The sequence below is a fragment of the Aplidium turbinatum genome, chromosome 14 (genome assembly GCF_918807975.1).
Source record: "Aplidium turbinatum chromosome 14, kaAplTurb1.1, whole genome shotgun sequence".
Taxonomy (NCBI): domain Eukaryota; kingdom Metazoa; phylum Chordata; class Ascidiacea; order Aplousobranchia; family Polyclinidae; genus Aplidium; species Aplidium turbinatum.
The window spans coordinates 14,849,606-14,863,741 of record NC_137485.1 but is presented as its reverse complement, the minus strand read 5'-3'; positions in this window follow the sequence as shown (position 1 = coordinate 14,863,741).

The window sequence follows — 14,136 nt, the reverse complement described above, 5'->3', positions numbered from 1 at the left end:
GAAAAGAAGGGGTTTTGACGGCCGGCGGGCGAAGCCTGATGGCGTGTTCGCCAAAGGCGACACCCAGCGGCGGAGGGTCTGGGGGCCTCCTCCAGAAAATTTTAAAAAATTGCTTTCAGTTTGGTGCATTCTGAGAGCATTTTCAACAAAATTGTCGGTGTGAATATTCCTGTCAAAAATGGTGCTGTCGGGTGGCATAGCAAAAGGATAAGATCATGTTTTCATCGGCATTTTTCTGAAATAAAGCTAAGTCTCTATGTTTTCTTGTTGCTAATTTCAGGCTGAGATATTTGAATGTTTGGTATTGGCAAAACTCGCTCTTTTAATGCAGTTTCGTTTAAGATTAGGCAAACTTTAATTGTTTCAGAGACATAGATTGATTGCTTTTTTTGCGAGATTATTTCAGTTTTATTATTTATCAACTTTTTTGGTTGATCCAAAAAGCGATCTTATTCCGGTAAATCACTAACTTTTATGCTTTAAAGTCAACCCAAAGTTTAGAAAATGTAACGTCATGACGTCATACATCTTGATGAGTGTCAAACAAAAAGCTTTAAGACAATGAAGTTACTTTATTTCTGATATATTCAAGTTTTGTATAACGAATAGTTGTTTAGACGTTATCTAGATCAGCGTTTCTCAACCTTTTTTGGCCCAACGCCCCCTTCATGAATTGGCAAAATTTTACCGCCCCCCAACAAAAACGATTAATTATAAAAAGCGAATATAAAACAAAAAATGCTATTAATATTACAAAAAGTGCTCTATGCCAAGTAAAAAGCCAAGCAGAGCGAATTACATCAAATATAGGCTAGTTACCAGTCTCTAAAACCCTTACAGCCTGTTTTACCCTAAAAAGGGGACCATCAGAAGGTCCTTATTCAGATAGAATTCTATTTCTATTAGAATAAGGGCCTTTTGATGATTCCCTTTTAGGGTGAAACAGGCTGTAAGGGTTTTAGAGACTAGTAACTATATTTGATAAAAAGCAAATATATATTTGCGAGCATGAAAACAGTAGGACTATAGGCCTACTGGTAGTCAGTGTGAACCTTGGGTTTGGTGAGAAAGTGCCAGTTTCTCCACATTGCCAGTCAAAAAGTGCCAGTTTCTCCGGTGTAAAGCCAGTGAGAAACATTGGAAGATCACCTCTTATGGATATGTCAAGTGGGTTGGTATGTAGCAGAAAAACACAGCTGAATCCCTTTTCCACCAGGTATGAGGTAGGAAATGCTACTACGACGATACGAGCTCTTTGACGAAGTCGTTACGCTGGGTGGTAGATAGGTTAAACCAGAATGCACCCTAATAATCAAAACGCCCCCCCTTAATCCGAAGTAATCATACCGCCCCCCTGAAAAACCAAAACGCCCCCCGGGGGACGGTACCGCCCCCGTTGAGAACCACTGATCTAGATCAGTGCTTCCCAACCTTTTTCAGTTCGCGACCCACTTTTAATTAATGCAAGTTTTATTGTGCGACCCACAATGAGATAGCCTGACATTTTTATTATGGCATCTTTATGGCGTATACGCACTGAAGTAGTTAATGCAACATGACACATCTAATTGTTGCATATTTGTTACATTGTTGCATAATTGTTACGTAATGAAAATGCAATAATTTCCCGATCTAATAGAAAACAGGGTGCACAATTCATGAAAATGGAAAGTCAACAAATGAAGTGAAGATAAGAGTAGCGATGGCGAAAGCGTAGTACTACTGTTCAAGACCAAACTGCGGTTTGTGACATCCATAGTAATGTCGGTATTTTTTTAGAAAATTTTAACATTCAGTAACATTTAGAAGTGCTTCGCGACCCACCTGAAATAGCTTCGCGACCCACCAATTAATTATATTGCGCATGAAATCTTCGTGAATAGGATAAAGAAACATTAGGAATAAAAAAATCATTTAACACCGGTGGAGCATAATTGCAGTTTAATAGAATAAACTTAAACTAATATTAACAGGACTATAACATACCAAGCTGTTGAAAACTCGTCAGGGAAAGCAAAATGCGGCATCCTTAGCTTCTGAATACTCCAGCCAGAGATAGTCATCAAACCACTGGTTACTTACTGTATTACTTTAGTAGACTTCGTTGAGTTAAATCTACATTATATCCTTGAAACATTGAATGACCCACTGCTGTATGCACTGCCACCCATAGCCGTACGAGCCATGGGGGCAGGGGGGCAGCTGCCCCCCTGTTGTTTCAAACCATCGCAAATTCGGGCAAGATTTTGCAATTATTAGGGAAAAAATTGCTATATGAAAAGCTACAAAATTGCATGAATTAAGAAAAACTATAAATTAATATCTTTTACCTATCAAACTAAGTACAGCCTCTTATTTGCACAAGAAATGTGCCGCAAAATTTTCATTTGGCACACCCGTATTAATGAATTGTATTGCATGGTGATCAAACTGTAGTACGAAATGCATTTAACCAACTGCATCATGCCAATTTGGGCAGCAGCCAAAATATGTCTCAATACTTTTGTGAAACTGCCCAAATCAAAACGCAAAAATTGCTATATAGATAATTTTATTAATTTTCAAAACTGCATCGTGTTGATTTGGGCAGCTGAAAACATGAAATTATCTCATAAAGCTGATTAGTCTGTTTATGCAACTGCCCATAAATTAGCATGAGGCGGTTTCCACAAAATGAACAAATTCATTAATTTTTCCCATTTAGGCCTACATAAATGTATCGTTTATCACGCAAAACGGTGAGAGTTTCTATAAGCAACCAGAGGGTATAATAACAGGCAGGGGCTCTATCCACTTTTAGAATTTGGGGGGGTGATTTTTGGACAGTGGGCTAAAATCGTCATAGTCATTACAACTTCTGGGGGGCTGCGCCCCCCAGATCCCCCATTGTAACATCAGCTTTTTTCTGATCGAAGCATAGGGTTTCCAGGTCGTTTCACAAAGTATGTTTCGGAAAGGGCATTTTTGGGTAAGCAAACTGGTAGTCACTTAACAAGAAATAATTCTGGCACTGCAAATGACAACTCGAACCAATCATGAACTACGTTTTCCGTGACGTGAAAAAGGACGAAAAGAAGATGATACAAAGCAAATCAAGTGCTGGATTTTCTATCAGCTGTTTGTTTGTTTATTTGTTTTTCATATTTTTACCCTGCATTGCGAGAAAGCGGACTTGAGCGCTATGCATCGGTGTACGCCTTCTGACGTACACCTGACCCACGCTGCAGCCGACGACAATGTCTGTTTCCGGTTGTCTACTCAACTTATAACTTAAATTTGGTACTATCCATTACTTGAAATCGATCACTGGGTAGAGGCAATTATACTTATAGTGAAGTTTCTTCCCCAGAGAAACAACAGCAAGTGCGGGGGGGTGGAGTCGAACATGCAGGCTCTCGACTGCGAGCCCAACGCGCTAACCACTCGGCCATTGCTGCCGACTAAGTTGGCAGCTGGTTGGCTTTTTAGGGGTTAGGGTTAGAAAGTAGTCATTTTATTGACGTGGGTTCGATGCTCACAACTGCTATTGCTCTTTTTTCTTCTGTAATTACCAAATAAAGTTCAAAACAAAAATTAACTCTCTGGCTAAGTGCGAGAAAGGTCACAATTGGACGGTAGCCTCTTATAACATGTTCTGATTGGTTGGCGGTGTCATTCTAGTCATTTGCAGTGGCAGAATTTTGTCTTGTTAAAGTGGCTACCAAGCAAACTAAGTTAAAACACAGTGTAAACAGGGCTGGATTTCAGCCGGAGAGGTCCGGAGCGCCGCTCCGGAAGCTCGATCAAAAAATTGACTTCTCTGGAACGGCGTTCCGGAAGCTCAAATATTTTATACTCTTATTATGCTTTGCCCTGTTCAGTAAAAGTATATCCATAATTCTCGATGAGTCGAACACGTTAAATCGGGTATTCACTCTGATAATATATCTTCGTACCAGTTTTGACAGAAGCGAACCTGTGAATGTATTTGTCTTGTTGAGCTCGCTAGTCTTACGGCGAATGGCATCTATGATTCGCTGAAGAGCTGCCTAAAATCATATGGCATGTCTACATTTTTATCTTCTTGTTTGATTGGTGTTGTATGTGATGGCGCGGCTGTGATGATAGGTCGCAAAAATGGTATAGCAAAATGGCTTCGTGATTAATTTCCAGACATTGTGGTATGGTATTGTGCAACCATAGATTGGAACTATCGGTTCGTCATGCTGTAAAATCAGTCAGTAATTTGAATCGATTTCGATCTTTTATGGACAAATGCTATAGCCTTTACCACGCTTCTCCTAACAATCGCAGGGAATTGGGTGAATGTGCAGCGGCTGTTGAAGTGCAGTTGTTGAAAATCGGAAAAGTAAGCCTACTGGACACACGTTGGGTAGCCTCGAGTTTCCGCACAGTTTGTGCCGTCTGAAATGATTTCCCAGCACTTGTCGAATTTTTCAAAAAGGGGGTTATTAGCGACACAAGAGATTCTGGGGAACGTGCGAAATATCAAGGACTCTTGTCAAAGATAACATCCACGGATTTCTTGTTGGACTGTGCTTTGATGTACGAATACTCGCAAGAATTATCCGAAATAGCCTAAGCCTTGAACTGTAAAACAGAGCATGTAGGCTACTATTTGAGATGCAGATAACAAAATTAATAATCTTGCAAAATTATTTGAAACACGAAGGAACGAACCCGGACGACATTATGGCATTGCTAAGGATGCTGAAGAAAACTTAGAGTTTAAAGGTGTAGAATTACATGTAAACAATTGCAGAAATAGCCCGCTAATCAATCCCCGCATCTTCTACACTGTAAATCAAAAAGTGTAGTTTTAACCACTTCTAGGGGTGGTCTAAAAATTCCACTTCTACTTTTTCATTCCCACCCCATAGCCTATTGGGAAAGATGGTCTTTTCCACCCTACCAAAGGGTGGTATTTTCCACCCAACAGAGAAGGGTGTATAATCACTTAGGAAATTCCATCCAAGATCGCTTGTTGAATTCAACAGAGTTGTCATTTATTAACAGCTGAAAAATACTTGATTCAACTATTTGGCCAGAGGACACAGTAATGACACACGGAGAAAACAAAATCATTGAAGTGGCAAAGAGATTGCGCTTAGATGAACGCGAAGCTGCTGTGAGAGGACTTCGTGAATATATAACTACGAAAAGAAGATCCCAGAGTCTTCAAAATTTGATAACGTCATTATAATCCCTTCCAATTTCATCGAGCGAGTGTGAGCGCGGATTTTCACAAATAAACCTCATACTGACATCTGACCGTGCTTCTCTACACACCATGTAGGCCTAACTGTTTCAAGTTTACTCTTTATACGAATGATCCGTCTTCCACTGAGAAATTTTTAACCAGCAAAGTATGTTGGATCCTGATTACGCCATGGACGTAACCCGGCAATTGAGACCCGAAGTCGCCAGAGGTTTTATGATTTTGAATACGATAAGTGTCTTAAAAATTGTAGGCTATAACTTGAAAAATCAAAAGTGGAAAAAACTAAAAACAATTTTTTTTTCTAGGCTATAACTTGTATTTTTTTGTATTATTGTTTCACTAAAATATGAATATTTGCATAGAACAACGCTATAGGCTACCATCTATAGACCATGATACTTACTTTAGCAACGTTTTAGGTACATCAAGTGTGTTGTTTCAAAGTCTTATAAAGACATATTTCTGAATTTCTTCTACAGCACCTAGCGCATTTGGAAAGTAAAAAACTAGCGCTCCGGAAGACCACCGTCATTCTGGCAGAATAATTTTTCCGCTTTCCACCTAAAAAAGATATCCGTGAATAAGTGCGAGGCATAAAGTGCGACATGACATACCTTCGAAAAATCTTAAATAAAACTATATTCCGCAACATATGCCACTTAAATTTTCCATGCATCGGATTCAGTATTAAATTACCTTTCCAGGGATGTGCATCAATAGGTGGGCATTTGGGAGGAACGTCCAGCAGAACGGTTCAAAGATGGAGGATATTTTTACGACATTCAATAAAATAATACGACTTTTTGCATAAAGAATACCTCTCCAAACATCTTCGAATAAAACTATATTCCGCAACATATGCCATTTAAATTTTGCATGCATCGGATTCAGTATTAAATTACCTTTCCAGGGATGTGCATCAATAGGTGGGCATTTGGGAGGAACGTCCAGCAGAACGGTTCAAAGATGGAGGATATTTTTACAATATTCAAGAAAATAATACGACTTTTTGCATAAAAAACACCTCTCCAAACATCTTTAAATAAAACTATATTCCGCAACATATGCCACTTAAATTTTGCATGCATCGGATCTAGTATTAAATTACCTTTTCAGGGATGTGCATCAATAGGTGGGCATTTGGGAGGAACGTCCAGCAGAACGGTTCAAAGATGGAGGATATTTTTACGATATTCAATAAAATAATACGACTTTTACATAAAGAATACCTCTCCAAACATCTTCGAATAAAACTATATTCCGCAACATATGCTATTTAAATTTTGCATGCATCGGATTCAGTATTAAATTACCTTTTCAGGGATGTGCATCAATAGGTGGGCATTTGGGAGGAACGTCCAGCAGAACGGTTCAAAGATGGAGGATATTTTCACGATATTCAAGAAAATAATACGATTTTTGCATAAAAAATACCACTCCAAACATCTTCGAATAAAACTATATTCCGCAACATATGCCACTTAAATTTTGCATGCATCGGATTTAGTATTAAATTACCTTTCCAGGGATGTGCATCAATAGGTGGGCATTTGGGAGGAACGTCCAGCAGAACGGTTCAAAGATGGAGGATAATTTTACAATATTCATGAAAATAATACGATTTTTGCATAAAAAACACCTCTCCAAACATCTTCGAATAAAACTATATTCCGCAACATATGCCACTTAAATTTTGCATGCATCGGATTTAGTATTAAATTACCTTTCCAGGGATGTGCATCAATAGGTGGGCATTTGGGAGGAACGTCCAGCAGAACGGTTCAAAGATGGAGGATATTTTTACGATATTCAAGAAAATAATACGACTTTTTGCATAAAAAACACCTCTCTAAACATCTTCAAATAAAACTATATTTCGCAACATATGCCACTTAAATTTTGCATGCATCGGATGCAGTATTAAATTACCTTTCCAGGGATGTGCATCAATAGGTGGGCATTTGGGAGGAACGTCCAGCAGAACGGTTCAAAGATGGAGGATATTTTTACGATATTCAATAAAATAATACGACTTTTTGCATAAAGAATACCTCTCCAAACATCTTCAAATAAAACTATATTCCGCAACATATGCCATTTAAATTTTGCATGCATCGGATTCAGTATTAAATTACCTTTCCAGAGATGTGCATCAATAGGTGGGCATTTGGGAGGAACGTCCAGCAGAACGGTTCAATAATGGAAAATATTTTTACAATATTCTAGAAAATAATACGACTTTTTGCATAAAAAACACCTCTCCAAACATCTTCAAATAAAACTATATTCCGCAACATATGCCACTTAAATTTTGCATGCATCGGATTTAGTATTTAATTACCTTTTCAGGGATGTGCATCAATAGGTGGGCATTTGGGAGGAACGTCCAGCAGAACGGTTCAAAGATGGAGGATATTTTCACGATATTCAAGAAAATAATACGACTTTTTGCATAAAAAACACCTCTCCAAACATCTTCGAATAAAACTATATTCCGCAACATATGCCACTTAAATTTTGTATGCATCAGATTCAGTATTAAATTACCTTTCCAGGGATGTGCATCAATAGGTGGGCATTTGGGAGGAACGTCCAGCAGAACGGTTCAAAGATGGAGGATAATTTTTACAATATTTAAGAAAATAATACGACTTTTACATAAAAAATACCTCTCCAAACATCTTCGAATAAAACTATATTCCGCAACATATGCCACTTAAATTTTGCATGCATCGGATCTAGTATTAAATTACCTTTTCAGGGATGTGCATCAATAGGTGGGCATTTGGGAGGAACGCTCAGCAGAACGGTTCAAAGATGGAGGATATTTTTACGATATTCAATAAAATAATACGACTTTTTGCATAAAGAATACCTCTCCAAACATCTTCGAATAAAACTATATTCCGCAACATATGCCATTTAAATTTTGCATGCATCGGATTTAGTATTAATTTACCTTTCCAGGGATGTGCATCAATAGGTGGGCATTTGGGAGGAACGTCCAGCAGAACGGTTCAAAGATGGAGGATATTTTTACAATATTCAAGAAAATAATACGACTTTTTGCATAAAAAAACATCTCTCCAAACATCTTCAAATAAAACTATATTCCGCAACATATGCCACTTAAATTTTGCATGCATCGGATTTAGTATTAAATTACCTTTCCAGGGATGTGCATCAATAGGTGGGCATTTAGGAGGAACGCTCAGCAGAACGGTTCAAAGATGGAAGATATTTTTACAATGTTTAAGAAAATATTATGACTTTGTGCATAAAAAACACCTCTCCAAACATCTTCGAATAAAACTATATTCCGCAACATATGCCACTTAAATTTTGCATGCATCGGATTCAGTATTAAATTACCTTTCCAGGGATGTGCATCAATAGGTGGGCATTTGGGAGGAACGTCCAGCAGAACGGTTCAAAGATGGAGAATAATTTTACAATATTCATGAAAATAATACGATTTTTGTATAAAAAACACCTCTCCAAACATCTTCGAATGAAACTATATTCCGCAACATATGCCATTTAAATTTTGCATGCATCGGATTTAGTATTAAATTACCTTTCCAGGGATGTGCATCAATAGGTGGGCATTTGGGAGGAACGTTCAGCAGAACCGTTCAAAGATGGAGGACAATTTTATGATATTCATGAAAATAATACGATTTTTTGCATAAAAAACATCTCTCCAAACATCTTCGAATAAAACTATATTCCGCAACATATGCCACTTAAAATTTGCCTGCATCGGATTCAGTATTAAATTACTTTTCCAGGGATGTGCATCAATAGGTGGGCATTTAGGAGGAACGTCCAGCAGAACGGTTCAAAGATGGAGGATATTTTTACAATATTCAAGAAAATAATACGTCTTTTTGCATAAAAAACCCCTCTCCAAACATCTTCGAATAAAATTATATTCCGCAACATATGCCACTTAAATTTTGCATGCATCGGATTCAGTATTAAATTACCTTTCCAGGGATGTGCATCAATAGGTGGGCATTTGGGAGGAACGTCCAGCAGAATGGTTAAAACATGGAGGATTTTTTTACGATATTCAAGAAAATAATACGATTTTACTTTGTAATATCTCCATATATAGTTGCGTTGTTGTTAAAATAATCTCACAGAAAGGTTCCAAAAAAGCCTTTTCGAAAAGAACCTTTCTGTAGGGTTCTTTTCGAAACAAGTTGCGAAAAAGAACCCTAGGCCTAGGGTTCTTTTGACAAGCAAAGGGTTCTTTTTGCAATAAAGAACCTTTTTTGTTAAAAGAACCCTAAGCTTGGGTTTTTCTCGAAAAAAGAACCCTAAAAGAACCCTAAACGAACCGTTTTCATTTACAGTGTGAGTAATTTACGCTGCTTTCCTGCAACCGGCCTACGTTTTACGCAATGCATTTCATGATTACGTTCCCCTATCACATTTACAATAACTTCAATTTTATCAACATATGAAAAAATGCGTACATCCCCTTTTACAGGGCATCGACAACAACTTGGGTGTTTGCATACACGTTAGCATGACCATTATAAAATTTTGAATTACCATTGCTTTAGGATTCAACCGCTGCTGGTTATACCAAATGATTATTTCTAAAACAAAAAACGCAACTGTCATAATTTTTTCTAAGTTGTTTGCATATAACATCGCGATGCAGACTGGAGAAAAATCGATGCTTGGTGCGATTGAGGGTCATCTCTTTCCATTCATCCAACGTAAGGAAAAACGACTTATTAGTCACATCAACCCATTCACAACGTCGTTCACGCTTTTTTGTAAAATCGTATTATTTTCTTGAATATCGTAAAATTATCCTCCATCTTTGAACCGTTCTGCTGGACGTTCCTCCCAAATGCCCACCTATTGATGCACATCCCTGGAAAGGTAATTTAATACTAGATCCGATGCATGCAAAATTTAAGTGGCATATGTTGCGGAATATAGTTTTATTCGAAGATGTTTGGAGAGGTGTTTTTTATGCAAAAAGTCGTATTATTTTCTTGAATATTGTAAAAATATCCTCCATCTTTGAACCGTTCTGCTGGGCGTTCCTCCCAAATGCCCACCTATTGATGCACATCCCTGGAAAGGTAATTTAATACTGAATCCGATGCATGCAAATTTTGAGTGGCATATGTTGCGGAATATAGTTTTATTCGAAGATGTTTGGAGAGGTGTTTTTTATGCAAAAATCGTATTATTTTCTTGAATATCGTAAAATTATCCTCCATCTTTGAACCGTTCTGCTGAGCGTTCCTCCCAAATGCCCACCTATTGATGCACATCCCTGGAAAGGTAATTAAATACTAAATCCGATGCATGCAAAATTTAAGTGGCATATGTTGCGGAATATAGTTTCATTTGAAGATGTTTGGAAAGGTGTTTTTTATGCATAAAGTCGTATTATTTTCTAGAATATTGTAAAAATATCCTCCATCTTTGAACCGTTCTGCTGGACGTTCCTCCCAAATGCCCACCTATTGATGCACATCCCTGGAAAGGTAATTTAATACTAGATCCGATGCATGCAAAATTTACGTGGCATATGTTGCGGAATATAGTTTTATTCGAAGATGTTTGGAGAGGTATTTTTTATGCAAAAAGTCGTATTATTTTCTTGAATATTGTAAAAATATCCTCCATCTTTGAACCGTTCTGCTGGGCGTTCCTCCCAAATGCCCACCTATTGATGCACATCCCTGGAAAGGTAATTTAATACTGAATCCGATGCATGCAAATTTTGAGTGGCATATGTTGCGGAATATAGTTTTATTCGAAGATGTTTGGAGAGGTGTTTTTTATGCAAAAATCGTATTATTTTCTTGAATATCGTAAAATTATCCTCCATCTTTGAACCGTTCTGCTGAGCGTTCCTCCCAAATGCCCACCTATTGATGCACATCCCTGGAAAGGTAATTTAATACTAGATCCGATGAATGCAAAATTTACGTGGCATATGTTGCGGAATATAGTTTTATTCGAAGATGTTTGGAGAGATGTTTTTTATGCAAAAAGTCGTATTATTTTCTAGAATATTGTAAAAATATCCTCCATCTTTGAACCGTTCTGCTGGACGTTCCTCCCAAATGCCCACCTATTGATGCACATCTCTGGAAAGGTAATTTAATACTGAATCCGATGCATGCAAAATTTAAGTGGCATATGTTGCGGAATATAGTTTTATTTGAAGATGTTTGGAGAGATATTTTTTTTGTAAAATCGTATTATTTTCTTGAATATCGTAAAATTATCCTCCATCTTTGAACCGTTCTGCTGGACGTTCCTCCCAAATGCCCACTTATTGATGCACATTTCTGGAAAGGTAATTTAATACTAGATCCGATGCATGCAAAATTTAAGTGGCATATGTTGCGGAATATAGTTTTATTCGAAGATGTTTGGAGAGGTGTTTTTTATGCAAAAAGTCGTATTATTTTCTTGAATATTGTAAAAATATCCTCCATCTTTGAACCGTTCTGCTGGGCGTTCCTCCCAAATGCCCACCTATTGATGCACATCCCTGGAAAGGTAATTTAATACTGAATCCGATGCATGCAAATTTTGAGTGGCATATGTTGCGGAATATAGTTTTATTCGAAGATGTTTGGAGAGGTGTTTTTTATGCAAAAATCGTATTATTTTCTTGAATATCGTAAAATTATCCTCCATCTTTGAACCGTTCTGCTGAGCGTTCCTCCCAAATGCCCACCTATTGATGCACATCCCTGGAAAGGTAATTAAATACTAAATCCGATGCATGCAAAATTTAAGTGGCATATGTTGCGGAATATAGTTTCATTTGAAGATGTTTGGAAAGGTGTTTTTTATGCAAAAAGTCGTATTATTTTCTAGAATATTGTAAAAATATCCTCCATCTTTGAACCGTTCTGCTGGACGTTCCTCCTAAATGCCCACCTATTGATGCACATCCCTGGAAAGGTAATTTAATACTAGATCCGATGCATGCAAAATTTACGTGGCATATGTTGCGGAATATAGTTTTATTCGAAGATGTTTGGAGAGGTATTTTTTATGCAAAAAGTCGTATTATTTTCTTGAATATTGTAAAAATATCCTCCATCTTTGAACCGTTCTGCTGGACGTTCCTCCCAAATGCCCACCTATTGATGCACATCCCTGGAAAGGTAATTTAATACTAGATCCGATGCATGCAAAATTTAAGTGGCATATGTTGCGGAATATAGTTTTATTCGAAGATGTTTGGAGAGGTTTTTTTTTATGCAAAAATCTTATTATTTTCTTGAATATTGTGAAAATATCCTCCATCTTTGAACCGTTCTGCTGGACGTTCCTCCCAAATGCCCACCTATTGATGCACATCTCTGGAAAGGTAATTTAATACTGAATCCGATGCATGCAAAATTTAAGTGGCATATGTTGCGGAATATAGTTTTATTCGAAGATGTTTGGAGTGGTATTTTTTATGCAAAAAGTCGTATTATTTTCTTGAATATCGTGAAAATATCCTCCATCTTTGAACCGTTCTGCTGGACGTTCCTCCCAAATGCCCACCTATTGATGCACATCCCTGGAAAGGTAATTTAATACTAAATCCGATGCATGCAAAATTTAAGTGGCATATGTTGCGGAATATAGTTTTGTTTGAAGATGTTTGGAGAGGTGTTTTTTATGCAAAAAGTCGTATTATTTTCTTGAATATTGTAAAAATATCCTCCATCTTTGAACCGTTCTGCTGGACGTTCCTCCCAAATGCCCACCTATTGATGCACATCCCTGGAAAGGTAATTTAATACTAAATCCGATGCATGCAAAATTTAAGTGGCATATGTTGCGGAATATAGTTTTATTCGAAGATGTTTGGAGTGGTATTTTTTATGCAAAAAGTCGTATTCTTTTCTTGAATATCGTGAAAATATCCTCCATCTTTGAACCGTTCTGCTGGACGTTCCTCCCAAATGCCCACCTATTGATGCACATCCCTGGAAAGGTAATTTAATACTAAATCCGATGCATGCAAAATTTAAGTGGCATATGTTGCGGAATATAGTTTTGTTTGAAGATGTTTGGAGAGGTGTTTTTTATGCAAAAAGTCGTACTATTTTCTTGAATATTGTAAAAATATCCTCCATCTTTGAACCGTTCTGCTGGACGTTCCTCCCAAATGCCCACCTATTGATGCACATCCCTGGAAAGGTAATTTAATACTGAATCCGATGCATGGAAAATTTAAGTGGCATATGTTGCGGAATATAGTTTTATTTAAGATTTTTCGAAGGTATGTCATGTCGCACTTTATGCCTCGCACTTATTCACGGATATCTTTTTTAGGTGGAAAGCGGAAAAATTATTCTGCCAGAATGACGGTGGTCTCCGGAAGCTAATCTTCTGGAAATCCACCACTGAGTGTGTAAACGCCTGGCTCGTAGTTCAGGGTTGCCAAACCAAAAAATCATATTGAAATGAAATATATATTCATATTGATAAAAAATTCAAAATGTGCTAACAGCGAAAATATATTTTTCAAAATTTGATCAATAAAATATCACAAAACCTTTGCAAAGCCAAATGAGTGGGGGGGGTGATTTTGCATTGATCACCCCCCACTCCAATTAGTGGGGGGGTGGTCACCCCCCTCACCCCCCCTTGGATAGAGCCCATGATAACAGGTGACAACCATTCTGTATCAATCGCCAACATTGCCATGCACTACGTCATCAAAACAGCTTCCAACACATTGAAACAAGCAGAAATATTCAAACGCTTTATAGATGACATAATGTGGATATCATTTGGCCAAAAGACCACAGAATTGATAAAACGCAGCTTAATTACAGCATTTCAAAATCACGACTTGGAACTTACTTTCAGAGAAATCAACACCTCCCAAACTGATAAAAATGTTGAGTTCCTAGATG